Source organism: Lontra canadensis, unplaced genomic scaffold (genome assembly GCF_010015895.1).
Source record: "Lontra canadensis isolate GAN:19392208 unplaced genomic scaffold, GSC_riverotter_1.0 scaffold64, whole genome shotgun sequence".
NCBI classification, from domain to species: Eukaryota; Metazoa; Chordata; class Mammalia; order Carnivora; family Mustelidae; genus Lontra; species Lontra canadensis.
In genome coordinates, this window is record NW_022631058.1 from 1590095 (window position 1) to 1612360 (window position 22266).

At 37.7% G+C, this 22266-nt stretch overlaps 1 long non-coding RNA gene across 1 annotated transcript in view; it reads right to left on the bottom strand.

The window, feature by feature from the left end:
• Positions 1-22266, bottom strand: part of LOC116879915 — a 135280-nt gene that overhangs the window by 863 nt on the left and 112151 nt on the right. The gene's annotated exons all lie outside the window — the stretch shown is intronic.

Below are 22266 nucleotides of genomic sequence, written 5' to 3' on the forward strand. Positions count from 1 at the left end.
AGTACTCTTTTCACATTCCCATAATACCTTTCTTTTTAATCTTATAGACAATAGGCCTGCCTATTGCTGAGAATACCAGTCTGATTTATGACCACAAAGGAAAATCATGTGTAGTCCCTAGGAGCCCCATATTCTTTTTTATTTGTCGTTCCCTAATACACCAAATATAAATTCTTAATGAATTATTCCTGGTTCCAGTGAATTATTGCACTGAGTTTATTATATCCAACCAATTGGTTTGCTTGTTGATCAAGTTTTCCCAGTAGATAAAATGGAAAAAAATACCAACCACTTGTTTTAAACTGAGGTAGTTCAAACAATTGCCTAAAGTGTTCCCTAATTGATATTAACTACACACTTAATACTACCCTGAAATTTTAATTTCTACATTACAGGTTAGAAACAAAACATGAAACAAACAAATGATTCAAGTTGAATGTAGAGACCGTCACTTAATGAAAGAAAAATTCTAGAATTATAAATTAATAAAACAAAAGGGTTTTTTAAAAAGTCAGCAAGTAGTCAGGAAAGTTCAGACTGGATTAATATAGATCAGCAAGATGCTAAAGATTCCAATATGTGCAGCAAGATTAATATTTACAGAAAAAAATAAGTAAAATGATTAGATATTTTTGAGAAATAAAATTGCTTCTAGCCATCAGGAAAATGGTTTTTCTTGGAAAGTTTTAGTGACTGAAATGAGGGACAAATGGGATTTCTGGGGACTCAATGACGTTCTGTTGTTTGATCTCAATACTGGCTAAATGTGATGTTCAGTTTGTGTATTTTCTGTTTGTATATCACAGTTCAATAAACATTTCTCAGAAATGACTTCTAGCAGTGAGGATAAAAAACACCCTGACTGGTTTTTAATGATGTTTTTTGCATCTTTGCACTATAGAATTTTTTTTTTCAAAAGAAAAACAAAACAAAACACAAACAAGAGTCATGAGAATAGTTTATATAGGGGATATCTATTCATTTGCAAAAGAAAAGGACAAAAGAGAGGCACCTGGGTGGCTCAGCTGGTTGGGCATCTCCCTTTAGCTCAGGTAGTGATTCCAGGGTCCTGGGATTAAACCCAGCAGGAAGCCTCCTGCTTGGCAGGCACTCTGCTTCTCCCTCTCCCACTGCCCTTCCCCCACCCCACCCTGCTCATGCTCACTCTTTCCCTCTTGTGTGCTAACTTTCTTTCAAATAAATAAATGAAATCTTAAAGAAAAGAAAAGGAATGGAAAGAAAATAAAAGATAAGAAAAGTAATGAAAAGAAAAAAGAAAAGAAAAAGGCAAAAGAAAATCTCTTAAACTCATTCCACTAAAGGAAAAAAGATGAGTTCCTCTTAGTATTCTGTAAGTATTTGATCTGGGTATGAAGAGGTGATCTAAAGTCCTCAGGCACAACAGAACCCAATCAACTCCCCTTTCTTCTCACAACGCATATGCCCACATGCACAAATACACTCACAAACACATGCATGCACTCCAAACCATGTAAACCACCCCTGAAAATAAGTCTCTGATCTATAAAGAGTTACTATTGAGCAGGACTCAGATACTTATATTTCTAAGGGTCAACTTTAGGATGATTTTAATTGGTATCAAATCTGACAAGCCAAGAATGTGTTGTAGGGCCATTGCTGATCCATGAAACTTATTTTTAAAGTTGATTATTTGAATTCCCAATTCTATTGAAAGCCTATTAGAAGATAATTTTAAGATAGCACACTTAATTTCAACAGAAGCTAGTAGTTCTCTAACTTTAGAATTCATAAGGATTATCTGGAACATTTGTTGACCACATAGACTTGTAATCTTTATGTCAGAGACCTTGATTCAGTAGATCTGTAGGGCTCATCCCAGAAGTCTATGTTTTCCAGAAGCATGCCAGGTAATTCTGAAACAGATAATCAGCACACCACACCTTGAGAAACACTGCCACTATTAGAACCTCACTTATTCATTTCCTGACATACTCTGCATGGGATTCAGAGAGATCACAATACAAGCAGGGTGCATGGACCTGAATAACCAGATGGTTTCCATCCTGGAAATCTAACAATTGATGATTTAATACCACGCTAGAGTAAAACAAGGGAGAACAGCACAACAGGACAGGTGACTTCACCATGTTCTCTTAGTAAGTGTGACAAGATGTACCCTGGCTAAAGAACTGTGCATTTGTAAAATTTGTTCCAGTACTTTCACAATCCTTCATCCTATGAGACACAATAGCTTATGTGAGAGAAAAGGGCTCCACTCAGAAAACTTTTATGACACTCTGACCCATGGTTAGCTAACACCTAACAAAGACTTTGGCTAGCTAGCAGGCAAACCCTCCATTTGAAGACAAGTTCCATCCATGGAAGCTGGAACTCAACCTGTCACAGCAAGTATACCAGCATTACATCTGGACTGTCATGGGCTGTCAGTCACAGGATGGCTTACTAATTTTCTGCAACCCAGAACTTCATCAAGCTAGAAGCAACAGCTACCTTGTTTACCCTCATTCTTAGGCAATATTTCTCTGCATTATCATTTTGATCACTAATGTGCTTGCATTGACAAGAGCCAAAGAAAATTAAAATGCAACCCAGAAACAACAGAAATGTGTCATCCTGGAACGGACATATGGTCCATCCAACCTAGGCACCTGCTTCTCATGATGAGTAATGCCAGATGTTTCAGGGAAAGATATAAGTCTCTATTACACATGTGCTTTATGCAATTGTGCAATGATACATCACAAGGGAGTTTTCTTTTTCTGACCCTGGGTTAAACATCAGTTGCAGCCTAATATTTCAAGACATCAGTCCTTGAACTCATTACCCCTACATCCTTTACAGCACTCTCTTAAGAAAGAAAAGAAAAGAAAAAAGAATATTTGTTCAATATGTTTCCTCATCAACTCTGGACCAAGGCAATTATACTTGTAGACAACACTTTCTGGTTTCCATTAAGGAGATGGCTGGATATTTGATATAAGGACAATATTTGTTGGATACAGTAGGTAAATGAGAACTAGCTAACATTTGCAAATAGCTTGGAGAAAAAAAATCACTATGCTGATAATGTTCAAATTTGGTATTAGGAAAACCTTCCAGAATCTTTATAGCTTACAGCATAACTTGGGTAAAATGACAAAAAAAAAAAAAAAAGCCAAAAACAACTAGGAACAATGGCAAGAATTATAAACACTAACAATTTCTCTTTCATTATATACTCTTTAAAAAATTCAATAAGAAACATAACAACAGTATGGCTTATTTATTTGTTGAACGGATATTTATAGAGTATATTCTCTATTCAGGGAAGTTAAGGACTAGGAAAGGACTAGGGAATTAGTCATGGGTTTTACCCTTATATATTCCAAGAGAGGAAATGGACAATTGTTAGAGAAATAAATAGATAATATAATGCCAAATTGAGATACATGCTATAAATGAAACCAGCATGGTTATAATAGAGAAAAACTGGAGAAACCTCCTTAGAGTGGTCAAGTACATTTTCTCCAAAGAAAATGTACATCTGTACATTTCAAAGCTGAAATGAAAGGTTAAGAAGATTTAAGATCATGCCAAGAGCAGCAGGGAAGTGTTCAGAGTAAAGGAAACAATGAGGCAAGTCCTACAGGTAAAACCAAGCACGGTGTGGTCTAAGAACTGAAAGGAGGGGGAAGTCAGCGTAAATAGTAGTTAGTAAGAACCAGATCTTGTAGGACTTTGTACGTTATTGTCTAGAGTTAGAACTTTATAAGTGAGATAGGAAACCATTAAAGAACTTCAAGTAGCAAAATGGTATAAACATATTTATGTTGTTTAAAGATCACACTGGATACAGGGAGAGAATGTAATGGAGGAGACAGAGTGTGGGGAGGTCTGTTCGAGCACTGATTCTCTAACTTTAAAGTACACAGGAATATCTGGTGATCTGGTTAAGAGGCAGATTCTGACCTGCAAGTCGAGGGTGGGGTATGAGATTCTGCATTTCTTTTTTTTTTTTTTTTAAGATTTTATTTATTTATTTGACAGACAGAGATCACAGGTAGGCAGAGAGGCAGGCAGAGAGAGAGGAGGAAGCAGGCTCCCCGCTGAGTGGAGATCCCGATGTGGGGCTCCATCCCAGGACCTGAGATCACAACCTGAGCCGAAGGCAGAGGCTTAACCCACTGAGCCACCCAGGCGCCCCGAGATTCTGCATTTCTAACAAGCTCCCAAGTGACGCTGACACTACTGGTCCATGGACCACACTCTCTATAGTAAAGCATGAGACTACTTTCACCACAGTCCACACTTGTCTCTTTCAAGAAGGTGGCTTGAGTTAGGATGGAAAATGTGGTATTGGAGGAAATTTGACAGATTTGAGATATGTTTGGGAGTTGTAACTACCAGATTTGCTATAGCATGCTTCTTTACATCATAGCAGTGTAGAATTAAGAAGACCTCTGAAACCAAAATTTATGCAACTAAAAGGGGATCCAGAAGTCTCAACACTGCTTATGGTTTGAGCTAACAGCTGAGGAATTAGGCAGAGATGGAAACATTGAATGATAGGCTAGAGCTTAGCTTGGGGAATATCAGAGGGGGTTGAAGGAGTGGTAGGTGGGATAAAGCTGTTGCCTGGGGCTCAGTCTGATAGGCAGGGAGTTATTAACAGTGGATCAGTGAGAGAAGATGACCACAGATGCACAAGAAAGAACCAATAACCTCAAACTCAGGAACTTTGTTCTGCCACATTTTAGCTCTGTGTCTCTGGGAAAAAAACAAAACAACCCTCTCCACCAAAAAGCACCAGTCTTATATCTATTTCTTCATTTAATAAAATATGATGCAATGAGATCATAGCCATGAAAACATTCAGCACGGCACCTATCATAATGAGAAGGTATTAATAAATACCAAGCGAATTATACTCATGTGTTTCCATGGACGACCAGTTCTGCTTCTTCTGAAGACATAAAAAGAAAATTGCTTAAGTAGCTATAGGAGGGAGTGATTTCATATCATGGAGGGTGTCCACATGCAACCCATGTTATTTCTGTTCTCATAAAGATGCTGACAATGAAGTTGGAAAGCCTTTTCTTAGAAGCAACGAATAAGTATCACCTTTGAATTAAAAAATAGTCCACACTTCTGGAAATGCTTCAGAGGAAATTTCCAAATAAATATAATATTGTTAATACAGAACTTAAAGAGCTTATCCAGTCCCTTCACCATACCTGAAAGCATCCCAAAGATGTAGCCAACTCTTACGTTATCAAAACTCGTAGGAAGAGATTGGCAACACTGAGGCTGGCTTTTTTTTTTTAAGATTTTACTTATTTATTTAACAGAGAGAGAGCATACATGCAGGGGGAACAGCAGGCAGAGGGGGAAGACGGCTTCCCACTGAGCAGAGAGCCCGACACGGGACTCGATCCCAAGACCCCAGGATCATGGCCTGAGCTAAAGGCAGATGCTTAATTGACTGAGCCACCCAGGTGTCCCTGGTTCCTGGCACTTTCAGGTTCCCAAGCAATGGCCATCAAGATTTTTTCCTTGATTCTATATCAGTCCTCTACTGTTGTTCGTTATACTACTTGTACTAAGAATAAGGTTTGCGGACTTTATCTTTACCAGTTAAATTTAATGTCATTCATCTTGACTACACTTGCAGAGGGAATAGAAAAATACCTGGTCACTGTACTCTATTACTCAGGTCTGTTTTGAAGTTAGACCGACCAACTTCAATTAAGCCTCTTTTGTAATTAACAGGAAATATTTGCATCCAAGCAAAGTCCCAAAAGTCTCCCCAAAGCTGTTTGATCTCTCAGTGGGTAAAGCATGACCCCTATACACATACTTTGCATCATTAATGCATGGTGATGATAGTTTTCCCAGTGATACAAAGGCAAACTTAGTCTTTTCAAATGACAAATATAAAACAATTAGCTTCTTTATAATCTTTAAAGTGACGGGTTTACTGCCTATGTTCTCCTCTAGGATTCTGATGGATTCCTGTCTCATGTTGAGGTCTTTTATCCATTTTGAATTTATCTTTGTGTATGGTTTAAGAGAATGGTCGAGTTTCATTCTTCTACATATAGCTGTCCAGTTTTCCCAGCACCATTTATTGAAGAGACTGTCTTTTTTCCACTGTATATTTTTTCCTATTTTGTCAAAGATTATTTGACCATAGAGTTGAGGGTCCATATCTGGGTTCTCTACTCTGTTCCACTGGTCTATGTGTCTGTTTTTATGCCAGTACCATGCTGTCTTGGTGATCACAGCTTTGTAGTCAAGTTTGAAATCAGGCAATGTGATTCCCTCAGTTTTATTTTTGTTTTTCAACATTTCCTTAGCAATTCGGGGTCTCTTCTGGTTCCATACAAATTTCTGGATTATTTGCTCCAGCTCTTTGAAAAATACTGGTGGAATTTTGATCGGAATGGCATTAAAAGTATAGATTGCTCTAGGCAGTATAGACATTTTAACAATGTTTATTCTTCCAATCCAAGAGCATGGAATGGTCTTCCATCTTTTTGTGTCTTCTTCAATTTCTTTCATGAGTGTTCTGCCACAGCAACTTCTTTCAAGATACGTCTCCAAAGGCAAAGGGAAAAAAAGCGAAAATAAACTTTTGGGACTTCATCAAAATCAAAAGCTTCTGCACAGCAAAGCAAACAGTCAACAAAACAAAGAGGCAACCCACGGAATGGGAGAAGATATTTGCAAATGACAGTACAGACAAAAGGTTGATATCCAGGATCTATAAAGAACTCCTCAAACTCAACACACACAAAAGAGATAATCATATCAAAAAATGGGCAGAAGATATGAACAGACACTTCTCTAATGGAGACATACAAATGGCTATCAGACACATGAAAAAATGTTCATCATCACTAGCCATCAGGGAGATTCAAATTAAAACCACATTGAGATATCACCTTACACCAGTTAGAATGACCAAAATTAGCAAGACAGGAAACAACGTGTGTTGGAGAGGATGTGGAGAAAGGGGAACCCTCTTATACTGTTGGTGGGAATGCAAGTTGGTGCAGCCACTTTGGAGAACAGTGTGGAGATTCCTCAAGAAATTAAAAATAGAGCTTCCCTATGACCCTGCAATTGCACTACTGAGTATTTACCCCAAAGATACGGATGCAGTGAAAAGAAGGGCCATCTGTACCCCAAAGTCTATAGCAGCAATGGCCACGGTCGCCAAACTGTGGAAAAGAACCAAGATGCCCTTCAACGGACAAATGGATAAGGAAGATGTGGTCCATATACACTTTGGAGTATTATGCCTCCATCAGAAAGGATGAGCACTCAACTTTTGTAGCAACATGGACGGGACTGGAAGAGATTATGCTGAGTGAAATAAGTCAAGCAGAGAGAGTCAATTATCATATGATTTCACTTATTTGTGGAGCATAACAAATAGCATGGAGGACAAGGGTTGTTAGAGAGGAGAAGGGTGTTGGGGGAAATGGGAAGGGGAGGTGACCCATGAGAGACTATGGACTCTGAAAAACAATCTGAGGGGTTTGAAGCAGCGGGGGGTGGGAGGTTGGGGGAACCAGGTGGTGGGTATTAGAGAGGGCACAAATTGCATGGAGCACTGGGTGTGGTGCAAAAACAAGGAATACTGTTATGCTGAAAATTAAAAAAATAAAAAAAAATTAAAAATAAATAAATAAATAAAGTGACGGGCCTTATGGCTCTCTCAGGATAGGGACAAATTTACAGTGTACAATTTGAATAGCTTTATGAATCTATTTACTTGTTGAACCCTATGCCTGAAATAAACAAGGAGGGATCTTCTCCCAAAACTCACTGCATCCACCCCAGGCAAGGCAGGTGTAGTCTCAGTGCCCACATTCCTTTTTTTCCTCTGCACTAGAATAATTCTCAGATTCTGAAAGAGGGCCTCTGAAATTTCCATGGACAATCCATGGATTGTAGAAAAGAAGTGATACTTTTGGTCATTATCATTGTGCATGCTCTCTTAGGCAACATTTAGGACCATGTCCAAAATGTCACATACAACTCTAGCCCTCTATGAGTACTTCTCACAAAACATTTCTAAGTCAATTCCTCAATTGCACAGAACCTCTCCAACTCAGAGGAAACATCCAGACATTTCCCACTCCTGCAAGACATCATTGTCCACTCCACTCAAAACCAGGGCAACATCAAGGAACTAAATATTCCGACCATACAAACTTCTGAATCCTATAAACCACTCTTTCCCTTCACTTGGTCTCATAATAAATAATACCAAGTTTTGGGGTTTCAGAGTTGAAAAATTTTTCAAGAACTTAACAGTAAGGCAATTATCTCTCACCTTTATTTCTGAAATGACCTTGATCAGGCTCTCGCTACCTCCAATTCACCTCCCTTAAATCCATCCTACACTGACCCCAAAGGAGATTTCCAAGGTGCGGATTGGATCATGGTGCTCAGACAATGGAAGAGCTTGTATTTAACACATTAAACCCATCGATATTCTTGTCTGACTCTCTCACTAAACTGTAAAACCTTTAAGGCAAGGAACAAATCATATTCAGTCCATTAATCCTACAAGCTAACACCAAGCATGGCTTTTAACAGATTCTTCATAATGCTTACTTAATGAGTAAATGTTAGTTCTTCAGAATCACAGATTTCCATAAATGGAGATCAAGGAAGAAAGTGGGGGGAAAAACAGTAAATGGCAAAGATGTCAAACTACAGACTTTCTTTTGTGTCTTCCTTTTGTTCCCCAGAGTAGTTAGATATCTGAAGTAAATACTTTATATCACAACCTCCTGCTATATCCAGAGCTTCTGAGATCACCATCATTTCCCAAGGGTTATGTAAGGAAGTCATACTTTACACCAACACATTATTACTGAAACAAAGCAAAGCTGTCTTCTAAGTTTTAAGTAGAATGGAATGGAATGATGTTTTCTAAACCCAGTTTCACCAAAATGGATTTCAGTACATATCCTCCAGTGATGATATCTCAATATCATCTACTTGTCTATGCCTAGCACACACACTCACTCATACAGGTTTTTGATACAACAAATCTTACTTAGATATATGGGGGATAAATCTTACTCACCCTTAACTACCATTCCTCCTTGGCTCCCCTAACTTCATTATAATCATAGTCATTACTGCCTTAATGATAGTAATAATGCTTTGTGCTTCTACAGCACTTCTCAGATGATCTCAAAGCATGACTGCATTGTGACTGTAAAAATTAAGAACGTTTGCCTCCTCTTGAGATGGTGGTGTTTATAATAAGGGCAGGAACTCACAGACTTGTATGACACCCACAAGTCAAAATTATGAGGAGGCTTGCACAGATTTGTTTCTTTTATTTAGTTAGGAAAGGGTGATTTTATGGACGCAGGTCAAGACAAGTCTCTAGAGAAGCCCATCAAAGAAGGAAGACCTATTTCTTATCCAACACTCTCTGACCTTATCAAATACATTTTATACTGACAAGGAGGACAAGAAAATATAATGTTTCCATAGTTTAAATCTGCAAAGTGCCTTTCAAGTCAAGACAACAAATTGACCAGCTGCCCTATGTAGTCTTTTTCTTTGGTCTCAAGCCAAACCTCTGTATGACTCAAACTTCTTGTCCCCATTTCATGTGACAATTTCACCGAGCCCCAACTATTTCACTACAAGTTCTATATGGTCATTATTATAATTATGTTCCCATGATCCCAGGAAATCCCTTAGAAATTCTAGAAAACATAAGGAACCCAAATTCACACTTCATAAGGTGAACTTGGGTTCCTCACCATTTATGAGACGTGTCCTAGGTCATGAGAGGCTAAAATATTTCTACTCTAGTCTAAGTTTTTTTTTAGGAGTTACCATGTACCCATGTAGTGCCTGGATAAGGCAAAACACTGGGAACAATATGTAGAGATTTCGTCTCTACCTTTGAGGAGCTCATATTCTTTGTAGACTAGAGATCATGAGAAGTGATAATTTGTCCTGTTTCCATACCATGACTGCCCCAAGAAGTTTATTCTCTACATGGCAGCAGAAAGATGAATTTAAAATACAAATGAGATCACCTGCTCAAAACCCTTTGATAGCTTCTCAGCACACTTAGAATGATATCTAAATTCTAATCATAACTTACATAGGGCTCCCTGGATCTCTTGCTGCCTGCTTGTTTCTCCAGTCTCATTCTTTTCCCTGTGAACCTTCCAACTTAAGACGTACTCACTTCCTTTCTGCTTCTCTAAAAATCTAAGTATAATCACCTCCAGACTTCCACACTTGCTGTTCCATTTTCTTATAGCACTAGTCTAGAAGTGTTGTATGTCATCATATGACTTGTCCCCTTATTTTTAAAAATATTTTATTTATTTATTTGACAGAGAGAGAGGTCACAGGCAGAGAGGCAGGCAGAGAGAGAGGAGGAAGCAGGTTCCCTGCTGAGCAGAGAGCCCGATGTGGGGCTCAATCCCAGAACCCTGAGACCATGACCTGAGCTGAAGGCAGAGGTTTTAACCCACTGAGCCACCCAGGCGCCCCTTGTTCCCTCAATTTATTCAGCTATCCCCTCCAGCCTCAACTTCTCAGAGAAACCTTCCTTGACCACTTCCTCTAACATGGCTATTCCAGTCTGTGATAGGTCAACTCTATCTTTTTAGCCTACTTTATATTTACTCACCATACTTCCCCTATCTGGCATTGTAATATGTATGTTCATGTGGTTGATTGCTCACCATTGGTCCTGTCCACCAGAATGTAAGCTTCATATGGGCAAGGATTTTGTTGTGTTCATTACTGTAACCCAAGCACCTAGAATAACACTCTGCCTATAGTGTCTGCTCAACAAATATTTCTTGATAAATAAATAGTGGAAAAGTTATCTATAACCACATTTCACCTAATAATACCACTGGATCACCTATTTGTTCCTAATACCCTTGGGACTCTTTCAGGTCTTCAAGATGGGAAAAGGAAGGGAATGAATCTTTACCTGTTAAACCCAGACACACTGGTGTGGGGTGCAAGTAGTATCTATTTGCCCACAGTCATCCTTTACTGCCTATAATCCCAGGTCTCTCTCTCCTTTACACATTAGGTGCTATAATTATGATTTTATTACTGGAGACTGGCTGTCCAGTCATCAGGAAGCATCTTTCATTGATGTGTGTTGCCCCATTGATATAGATAGGCCCGATAACTGTGTCTCTTTTTCTACATCTATTTCTGTTTCCTTTGAGCAGGCTTAAACTTGATGCATTCACATACCCCAAGAAATTTCTTCCTGAGAGCAATAACAGGAACTGGATTGTTTTCATAAAGCTTCATGTCTATCTTGTTAGCCCCCAGGGGTCAATTTTTTTTTTTATCTTGCTTTCTTATGGGGTATTTCAAACTATCAAAACAAGTGTGTGCAATAAAAAAGCTACTTGGTTGGATTCACCAAGATCCTGGATGCCTATCTATAAACACACACACAATTATGTGTGCAAAATGTTAATAAGCAAAATGCAAAGGCACAAAACGTCAAGCCTATCAAAATGAGCACACAAATCATGAGATATACCACACTGGTGCTTTTAAGTTCTGATAGGTTCAAATAAGTCTTGGAACTTAGTTTAAATGTCTCATTCATAATTGTCCCTACTTCTGTATAAAGCTGTCTCCCCAACAAGCATCACTCCCTTCTTTCCACCCCAATGTCCAATAAGGTTATTGGTTCCCATTGCCCACTGGAAGTCCTCTGTGGCATATGAGAAAACAGGCTGATGGCATTGTTTTTATAGGTCTTTTTTGCTTTAACAATCACTTAACAGGTTGATCTCATTGGCTGACAACAATACTAATTCAGAAAATGTGGTTTCTAATCACAAGGGATAAGCCTTGTTTTCTCAGCAGTATTTCATGCCATCACCTGTCTTTCTAGAAAGTGAGGTAAAACACTGCAGTCTTACCAAAATGTTGAACAAGTCATGCTGGTTTTCTTTTAACACTGTATTGGGCTGAGCTAAAGAGAATATCAAAACCTGTTTTTCCTTTTCTGAACCTAAAATTGAACCAGAGCCATGTAGTCACACATCCATCTGTACATCCATTCACTTATCCCTTCTAATGTGCACTAAACATCTACTCCAGGGCAGACTCTGCTAGAACTAGAAGTATTTTAACAAGACACAGCCCTTGCTCTAAATCAATTATCTACCTTCAACAAAAGTTTTTGTCTTCAGCAATAGCAATAGCTTTTATATCCAAACATATATAGCCTGTGGAGCTTTACATCTACTAATTTTCCTTTCATGACTCTCTACCAAAGCTTTAACTGAATCCATGCTGCATATCTGTGATGTTGGGATTCTCATGCTTCCTTGACTGTTTATGCACAATCTAAAATTTACAAAGTACTTTTCACATATAGCATTTCAATTAATGCTCATAACAATCTGTGAGTTAGATGTCATAAACCTCATTTTTTTTATTATTTTAAACTTTCATTTTAATCACCCAGTACTCATCACAAGTGCACTCCTTAATCCCCATCACCTATTTGACCCATCTCAAACCAGCTCATTTCCCCTCTAGTAACTACCAGTTTGCTCTCTATAGTTAAGAGACTGTTTCTTGGTTTGCCTATTTTTTCCCCTTTGCTCCTCTGTTTTGTTTCTTAAATTTCACCTATGTGAAATCATATGATATTTGCCTTTCTCCGATTTGTTTCACTTAACATAATCTCTCTAGCTCCAACCTTGTTGTTGCAAATGGCAAGATTTCATTCTTCACAGCTGAATAATATTCCATTGTTATGTCATGAACATCATTTTATAGAAGCAGGAGCAGAACCTCAGGAATGTTGTGTCACTTGCCCAGGGTTACACATGGTCTTCAGGGTAGAAATGGACATTTTTGACTCCATATAACTTTAATGTGGCTTCCAGTTATCACCTCCTTTTAGTCTTCTTTTGTTGCATACTCCCTTAGCAAATATTTCTTAAGTGTGAACTATGTGCAAAATATTTGCTAAGCAGGAGTATTCAATTCCTTGCCAGGCTGGTCAGTTTCTTTAGTTCCGAAGTTGATCAAGTTGTTTATCTCTGTGTTCCCTGAACCTAGAGCTAGTTTCCTCTGCAATTTCTAGACAAATACTATAAAATATCATGCAGAATCTGACTTCTTAAGTAAATGTCCATTTCAGCTCCATTTCAGAAAGGGTCAAAGCTTTTATCCATAAGTCATATCATTTTTTAAGTTCTTATTTTACATGGTAGTTTTTAACTATAGTGCTTTTTTCCCCTTGCCCCACCTAGAGAGAAACCTAAGTGGATTAGAGGAGAAAGGGGTAAGTCAAGTCAAAATTCTTCTGTTGTACTTGAGAAACACAAGTGGGTGAACAGCTAGATGTACCAGACCCCATGGCAAGTGTAAATGGGGGGCCATGAATGTAGATGACTACACCAAAGCTCAGGTTACATAGATAGTTCTGCAATTTCTGCCACTTTTTAACCAGAACCATTTCTCTCATTACTCTCATCTCACACTTGCTGCTTGTTGAGCTACTTTAAAACCTAATTCAGAAAGATGGTCCTTAAGAAAGAAAGATGTGAAATCAAAAGCAGATGCTTTAATGTACTGGGGTCATGTCTGGGTCTGGAAATGGAAACAGGGACAGCAGGTTTTTATATTCTCTTGAGCAAATCCCAGAACATTCTTTAAAATGAAGCAGTCAAAAAATATAAATATTTCCATTAGTCAAAGGATACCAGACCAAGGTTTGTCAAATCATGGACCGCAAGAACTTCTCCAAGTGGAGAGGTTTACATGAATACTGAGGCACTCATCATTACCAAGAACTTTTGTGGGACCTATGCACCCTTCTGTGTCATTTTCCAGATTTGATGGCACAGGATGTGAAAGAAAACAAGAATTGGAGGACAAAGACACTGAAAGGAAATGGGTGGGGAAAATGAAAAGAAAGGAGAGAGGGTGGATGGCATAAAAAAGAAAAATATTTTTTAAAAAAGATTTTATTTATTTGAGAAAGAGAGAGAGTGTGTGTGTGTGAGAATGGGGAGAGGAGCAAAGGAGCAGGAAATGGGAGGGGGAAAGCATCCCAAGCAGACTCTATGCTGAGCACAGAGCCTGACAAGGGGCTTTGTCTCAGGTCCCTGAGATCATGACCTGAGGTGAAACCAAGAGTCAGATGTTTAACTGATTGAACCACTCAGATGACTCCAAGAGAACAAGTTTTGAAATCAGATAGGCATTAATTTAAATTCTGGCTTTTGCTTTGTGTCTGCTCAAACTGGCTCCTCTCTGTAGTGCACACAGTTATATTTACTATAGGACAAATGTAAAGATTAAATGAGATTTTGAATGAAAAGAGCCAGCATGGTGCTTGACAGAGCAGACCTTCAATAAAGACAGGTGGCAGTGACTTTTTTTTTTTAAGAGTAAACGATTGAAGAAAGAGAAGAAAAGATGTTCTCACTGAATGGCATGTCATTCTCAAACCAGATTTTTAAGAAATTTCTATTTCTAAAAATCTACCTGGATAGTCCAGGATCTTTTAAATGGATTATTATTTGAACTATTCTGATAATTCTATAGTATATGGATACAAAGGTAAAGCCGCCCAAAATAAAAACTGAAAAAAAAGTTTTGAGTGCACTGTTCTTCTCAATCAGAATCACTTGTGCAGCTTTTGAAAGAAATCAAATTCCCAGGTCTGACCTCCACCTAATTTGTTTTTAGTAGGTCTTGGGCAGGGTTTAGACATTTGCACTTTTTTTAAAGTTCCACAGGTATTCCAACACCCAAGCAAGGTTGTACGCTGCTATTATAAACACTACATAAAGTTGGGCACTTGGGCAATGTGAGGGTCCTCCTACCACTATCCTAAATTAATGCAAAACATCAGCAGGGAAATAGACATTCAACACTGCAACTTTCTTTATCAGACTGAAATTGACGGAATATTTTATTTTCTGCATCTATTGGCTCAGACTTCCTCTGTGTTTGTACCCATCTATAAAATCAAGATATGCCCTATAAGAAAGACTATGGAAACCCAGTAAACCCTTCCTCTAGAATATACTCCAAGTTTTAACCAATCCTTCATATGTTTAAATAATGACACTTATAACTTAATGACATCTACTTCAAATGTGTTGAGAAGCATACTGTTGAGAATAAGGCAATGACAGTATGTAGCATGTCATGTTCTCAGGAGTGATGGCAGTAACATTATATAATTTGACATTTTGCTTCAATTTGTTTGGCTGCCTCTATCTGTGTATGTTATCGATTGGTGTATGGAAAATTAATTACTTCACTTCTGAATGGGTCATGAGGGAATTAAAACAATCAAGGCTAAATGGCTAATAATGTACCGTGTTCTAGTAGAAGACCATTCATTGTCCACTGATCCTTGTGGAGTACACTTTTCATTCAAGATTACAGCTTCTCTTAAAAAAAAAAAAACATCACTTCTACCATCCCAAAAGGAAAATCACTATAAGAACACAAAGTGTTTATTCTTATAAAGTTAACCATTTTGCAAAGCTTTATTTGGAAAACCCAAATGATCTTATAATGCATTTTTTTAAAATATGTAACAGAAAAATTGTTCCAAATAAATTTTAAAATGAAATGCCAGAAACTTGGGAAAATGTACTCAGTGGCCAAGAAAACAAAAGAATGGATGGTGATGAGAATTTCACTTCTCTTTCATCAGGTTCCACTTAGCTAAGGTCAGTCATGCAATTGCAGATAAACAAACAAAGGAACTTACATTTAAACATGGCACATTCCTAACAGGACTTCTCAGCACAGGGGAGAGAGACCATCTCGGTGTTCCCTACCTCATGGAAGCACCAGCTGCTCCTCATCACTTTGGGAGCAAGTTGTGAAGAACATTAGTGACTTATAATTAAAGTGAAGAAATTCCATTCAAATGTAATCATAAAGGGAAATGACAGAGACACAAAGAAATGCAGAAATTTAAAAAAAAAAATTAAACCCACTAAAACCTTAAAGGCCTGAAGTGACCTCAGATTATTAAAAAAAAAAAAAAAAAAAAACAGAAAACAACAACAACAACAACAAAAAAACAGATTGACCTTAAAAGAATTTTCCTTTTGATAGGAAAGCCACATCAACTGAGATGAATTCTGAGAAAAGAAGGCCTTGTTGGTATGAACAGATACCATTTAAATAAGTTAACAATGCAGATCAGCTGGTGAAAAAGGAAGGGTGAAGGCTCATCAATCCTCTAATTATTTACCTTCTTTAGGACAGTAGACACTTTTACAAGAGTTTCCAACACTAAGGTTACTGAATATGTTTAGTCTTACCAAAAAAGTTTAAGGTAAAATCACTTTGAGATACCCTGGAGTATTTTCCATCTCTCACAAATATTTAGATATAATGGAAGTTTCTATTCAATAATGTTATTTTATTTACACTCTTTCTCTCCCTCACATTGCCTATATTCTTTCTCTCTCTCCCTCTCTCTTCTTTGAATAAAGAGAAAATGTTCAATGTCTTTTTCACTATGTTCTTAAGACATCTAAGCAGAGACACACCACTATGGTGATGAAACAGATTAATCTCTCACTGAAATAGTCCTTCATACATTTTTTAATGAAAGGAAATTACAGAAATAACCTAGCTTCATGGGCATATTGATGCAGTCAAGGGCACCAACCAAAATATTTGTGGGGGCCATCAGTTGCATTAGTACAGTGTGGGTATATGGCCAAAAAAAAAGGGGGGGCCTGATGAAAAAAAGGAGAGAAAAAATGATGCATCAAAAATATTTGTACTGTTTGCTTGCCAAGTTACCAAAGTACTGGCCTCCTTTAGGTCTTGGAGACAGCTGAGACCCTTTAGCTTTAATTTATATATTCCAGACCTGAGTCACTGGCCCTAAATTCACTTGTATCACTGGGGGTAACTTTACACTCTAAACAGTTCTACTATTTGAATAGTTGGGAACCTAAAACAATATATTCAACACAGAGCTGTTAGTAAAAGTCCATTAAGACTTGCTTACCAGGGGCACCTGTTTGGCTCAGTGGGTTAAAGCCTCTGCCTTCGGCTCAGGTCATGATCTCAGGGTCCTGGGATCGAGCCCCGCATCAGGCTCTCTGCTCAGCGGGGAGCCTGCTTCCCCCTCTCTCTCTGCCTGCCTCTCTGCCTACTTGTGATCTCTCTCTGTCAAATAAATAAATAAAATCTTTGAAAAATAAATAAATAAATAATAAAATAAAATCTTTAAAAAAAAAGACTTGCTTACCAGATTCCATCAGCTCTCTTTGTAACAACAACACATTCATAAGCTTCACTTTCAGAAGCAACATGAAATAGAGGAAAACTGAAGAGCAATGGAGATCCCATTTGAGAAGCTCCACCACAGGCCATGTGACTTTGGAAATAAAAACATTTATTGAGAAATTAGTATTTCCCAGGCACTGTTATCAGCACCTGACATGTATTACGTATAGTCTATATAATAGCTATAAGAATTAGATGATATTATTTTACTGATGTTGAAATAGAGTGTTTCAAATGGCTAATTACTGAAAAAGCCAATATTTGAACTCATGGTTCTAGCTGTTGAGTGATGCTCTTAACCTCTATGCTGTACCATTCCTCAGCATTATTTAATTTGTCGGACTCTAATCTATGAGGAGGTAAAGATTGTAATGATTACATAATACATAAAATGTCCTTAACATTCGATAGTGTTACCCTTAAGGGGACTTCTAATTCCAGTCATGAGGAGGTAACATCCATATTTATCCTCCTACCTTAAACAAGAAAAATAGAGGGGGATCAAGGGATGTGAAACAATGATATTCAAACACACAACTGGCAACACAGGCCAATGGTTCCTGAGGAAAATGAAACAAAACAATCTCTACAATTTCCCCCACTTACTGCCTGCAGAGTTTCCAGGCTGCAGTACATAAAAGGGGATCCCGGGATGCCTAGGTGGCTCAGTCGGTTAAGCGGCTGCCTTCGGCTCAGGTCATGATCCCAGCATCCTGGGATCGAGTCCCACATAGGGCTCCTTGCTCGACGGGGAGCCTGCTTCTCCCTCTGCCTCTGCTGCCACTCTGCCTGCCTGTGCTTGCTCTCTCTCTCTCTGGCAAATAAATAAATAAAATCTTTAAAAAAAAAATAAAAGGGGGCCCCAAATAGAACCAGAGGTCTTTCTGACTTGAGGAGACAAGAGATTGGAGTCCAAGGAGTCTAAAAGAGCTAGAATTAGTGAGGCAGCATACCAGAGAGGGAGTTAACACAGACAGCAGCCCCCAGAGATCTGAAGAGGGGGTGCCCTTGAGTTTTTGGCTGAATACTGATGTGCATGTGTGTGAAAGGAAACTATCCAAGGGTAAGGGAAGAAGAGGTGAACAATTCCTGAAATTCACACAGAGCTGAGAATAGTTCTATTCCAACCACACTGATTTAGAAAGATCTCCTTATACACAGGGAATTGGGTATGGCATTACCTTAGAAGCAGGGCTAAATTAGTCTTAGACTATAGGCTGCCTTTGGATCTGTCCTACTGAAACTTAAAAGAAAGGTTTAAAAGGATAAGACTGATTCCAAGAACTTTAACTGCAAACTATAAGCCAAACAAAAGTCATCATTCAAATATATACCATTCCCAATGTTAGCATCCCATCAAAAATTACCAGGCATGCAAATAAAGGGGAAAGTATGATCCCTCTTTAGGAGAAAAATCATCCAATAGAAATAGATCCAGAGATAAAAATATGACAAAATTAGTAGACAAGGATATTAAAACAGCTACTATAAATGAGTTCAAGAAGGTAGAGAAAGGGTAGAGAAATGATAAAGAGAAATGGAATATGCAAAAAGAACCGAACATGAATTGCAAAAATGCACTGAATGTGATTGAAAGTAGATTAGACATTGCAGAAGAAAAGATTAGTAAACTTGGAGAAAGAGCAATAGAAAATATCCAAAATAAAACAAAGAGGGGAAAAAAAGAATAAAATACGAACAGTCCATAAATGTGGGACAATATCATACGATCTCACATGCAAATGGAGAAGGGAAATATTTGAAAAAAATAATGGCAAAAAATTTCTGAATTTAATAAAAACTATAAACTCATAGATCCTACCAGTTCACCACACACCAAGCAAAATAAACATGAGGAAAACCAATCTAATGCACATCATATTTAAACTGCTGAAACCAGTAATAAAGAGAAAATCTTAAAACATGAAATGAAAAATGCATTACATTTAGAAAACTGAAGGAAATAATGACAGCAGACTTCCTCTGAGAAACTATGCAAGCAGAAGACCATGTTATGACAGCTTTAAAACTATTGAAACCAAAACACTTTCAACCAAGAATTCTACACACAGGAAAAATATGTATCAAAACTGAAGGTGAACTTAAAACTTTTTCAAACAAAAGCTTTAAGAATTTATCATTAAAATTTCTTCAGAGGGAAAATGATACCAGATAGAAATTTGAATATCCACAGAAACATGAAGAACACCAGAAATATAATGTGAGTAAATAAAATTTTTTTTTGCATTTAAATTTTTTTCCTTGAAAAATAATTCACTGTTTAGAATAAAATTAATAATAATATAGTATGGGCTTTATATGTAGAAGTAAAATGTATGATACGGATATAAAGGATTTGGTGTGGCACAAGTCACTTAATTTCAGTTTAATGATATGCAAATGGGAGTATTTGTATTAATTCAATCTCTTCATTTAAAACACTTAGCATAGGAGCTAGCACATAGTCGCTAATGTTAACCATTGACATTACATTTATTCCTGAATAATTTGGATTTTTACATGGAAAGTAGGAGTGCATTACTCAGTGAAATGTCAAGCCATACTGGGATTGAGGGAAAAGGGAAAATCAGAAACGCTGATCCTGCTTTTATCTAAAATTTTGATATTGTGTTCATTATGGACTTTTTGCATTATTTTTTATTTTTTTAAATATATTAATATATTAATGGGGGAGGCGTTGATACCTAAGTCTAATGCCTCATCCTCCTCCCAGCCCTGTATCATTAACGTAAATAAAAGAAGTGGGAGAGAGGCTTATTCCTTGATTACACAGCCCATTGATCAAACATGATGGAGTTATAGGCATGGCCTCCTGCTCTGAAAGAATCGGAGATGTCTGTATCCTAAGGGTTAAATGTTTTTTCACTATACAAGGCATTTCCTATGCCTTCTTTCAAATAGCCAATTCTCCTAAAAGTCATTCCACAAAGAATTCAGTTTACTGAAAAGTTGTTTGCACAACTTTTTATAAAAATGTTTTGCTGGCAAAATGACCTCAACCAGAATAGTAATTTGGTAACACTCAGTGTTCAGTTTGTGTCAAGTATTGTTCTGAGCATTCTACATATGTCAAAAATGTACTTTTCTCCATAGCCCTATGATATAGGTTCCATTTTTACCCCATGTTTATAGATGAGGAAATTGAGATCCTTTAAAATTACATGACTTTCTCAACACCACACAACTGGAAAGTGGCAGTCAGGATTTGAAACTAGGCTTCTTAATCTGGGGCCTCACTCTTCACCACCATACTACATGGCCTTTCATTCCCAAACTTAGGAGGAAAAGATCCAGAAAACCATGGGACATCAGCAGGCAGCAAACACATCTAGGACCCTTTAATTCCTGCTTTTTATGTTTCCAGATATTGACTCGACTGGTATCGTGGGTGGATAAACCACATCAACAGCTGGTTCCACCGCCTAAATATCCAGGAATATAAAAGAACATCCTCCATGATTTATGGTTAAATTGACTGTTCATCGGCAGAAAGAAACACACAACAAACACACATACATCCTTGGAGTATAGATGGGAATTCATTACACTTGTCAAGAGAGATTTGTGTCAAAAGCAAGCACACTTGGATCACTTAGGCCTGTGCCCCCTTTTTCTCATTATGATGTCTTTGCAGTCATGAAGTCCTCTGACAGCTTGTCAATTTGGGAAATGGTATCTCTGTTGAAAGCTTGATGAGTACATCTTATTTTTAATGCTAACTAATTCCTGCTTGAAGATAATCCTCTTCAAGTCATGTTTACATAAGATACACAGAAATGACAGGATAAAAATAGTTACTACGAAATTCTCCACAGGCTATAAACAGTTTTAACTTTTGGCAAAAGGACTTTATTATTTACATACTCAGACAAATACAGGTCATACACTTCTCAGATTATTAATGTTCTTCTGCAAATAATTGACAGTGTATAAATATACCAACTGAACCCCTTACTGAGTCTTAATTAAATTCTAGCAATCTTGTTCAGAGTCTTGTATATTTGGTTTATCTTAGGGTCATCATTAATATATATCTATAATATTACAGTCAGAGATCTTTTCTTGCCTTCTTTTTCTAAAAACAAATACAGTCAAAAGTAATTTATTTCCAATGCTAGATAATGTCTAACTCCAAAATCTCAAGATTCCAATCTCCCACTGTCCAAATGTCCATAAGCTTCAAATAACATCAACTCAAATGCCATAATTTTAATAGAGAAGGAGGTGGCAGATTCTGTAACTGAAGTAAAGAGCACACTGGTTTACATTAAAACAGTTATTTCTCTGTCAAATTCTCACAGCAAGAACAGAATCTCAGTTCAACTTTTCTAGGCCAAATGAAGCATCGTGTTTATAAATAAAGCCTTCAGTCCTTTTCCTCTCTAAGCAGTAAATTCTTTGCAACCTCTGGCATTTGCAGTATGAACATCTGTCTGATTTAGTTGCAGAACAAAGGTACTCTGTTATGGAAAAAGCAGCATTTCTCCACTCACCCATATCCCAAAACATTCCTAAAACATAGGTGTCCTATGGGGTCTGTGGTAGGTGGAATAATGACTCCCCAAATATGTCCACACCCTAATCCCTGGAACCTGCAAGTATGTAAATTGTAGGGCAAAAAGGACTTTGCAGATAGGATTAATGTTAAGGATCTTCAGATGATGAAATTATTGTAGATTATTCAGGTTGGCCCAAGTGATCGCATGGGCATTTAAAATAAGAAAACCTTTCTCAACTGAGTTTAGAATCAGAAAGAGATAAAAGTGCAGACGAATGGCCAGAGATGATGTGTTGGTAGCTTTGAGACAGAGCAGGGACTGGACTTAGGTCCCCTCACCCTGACCATGAAATCCAGCTTTCCTTGACCGCTGAAACCCTATGCCCTATGCCTTTTGAATGGCATATCCAGTAGGGATGCAGAAGCAGGAT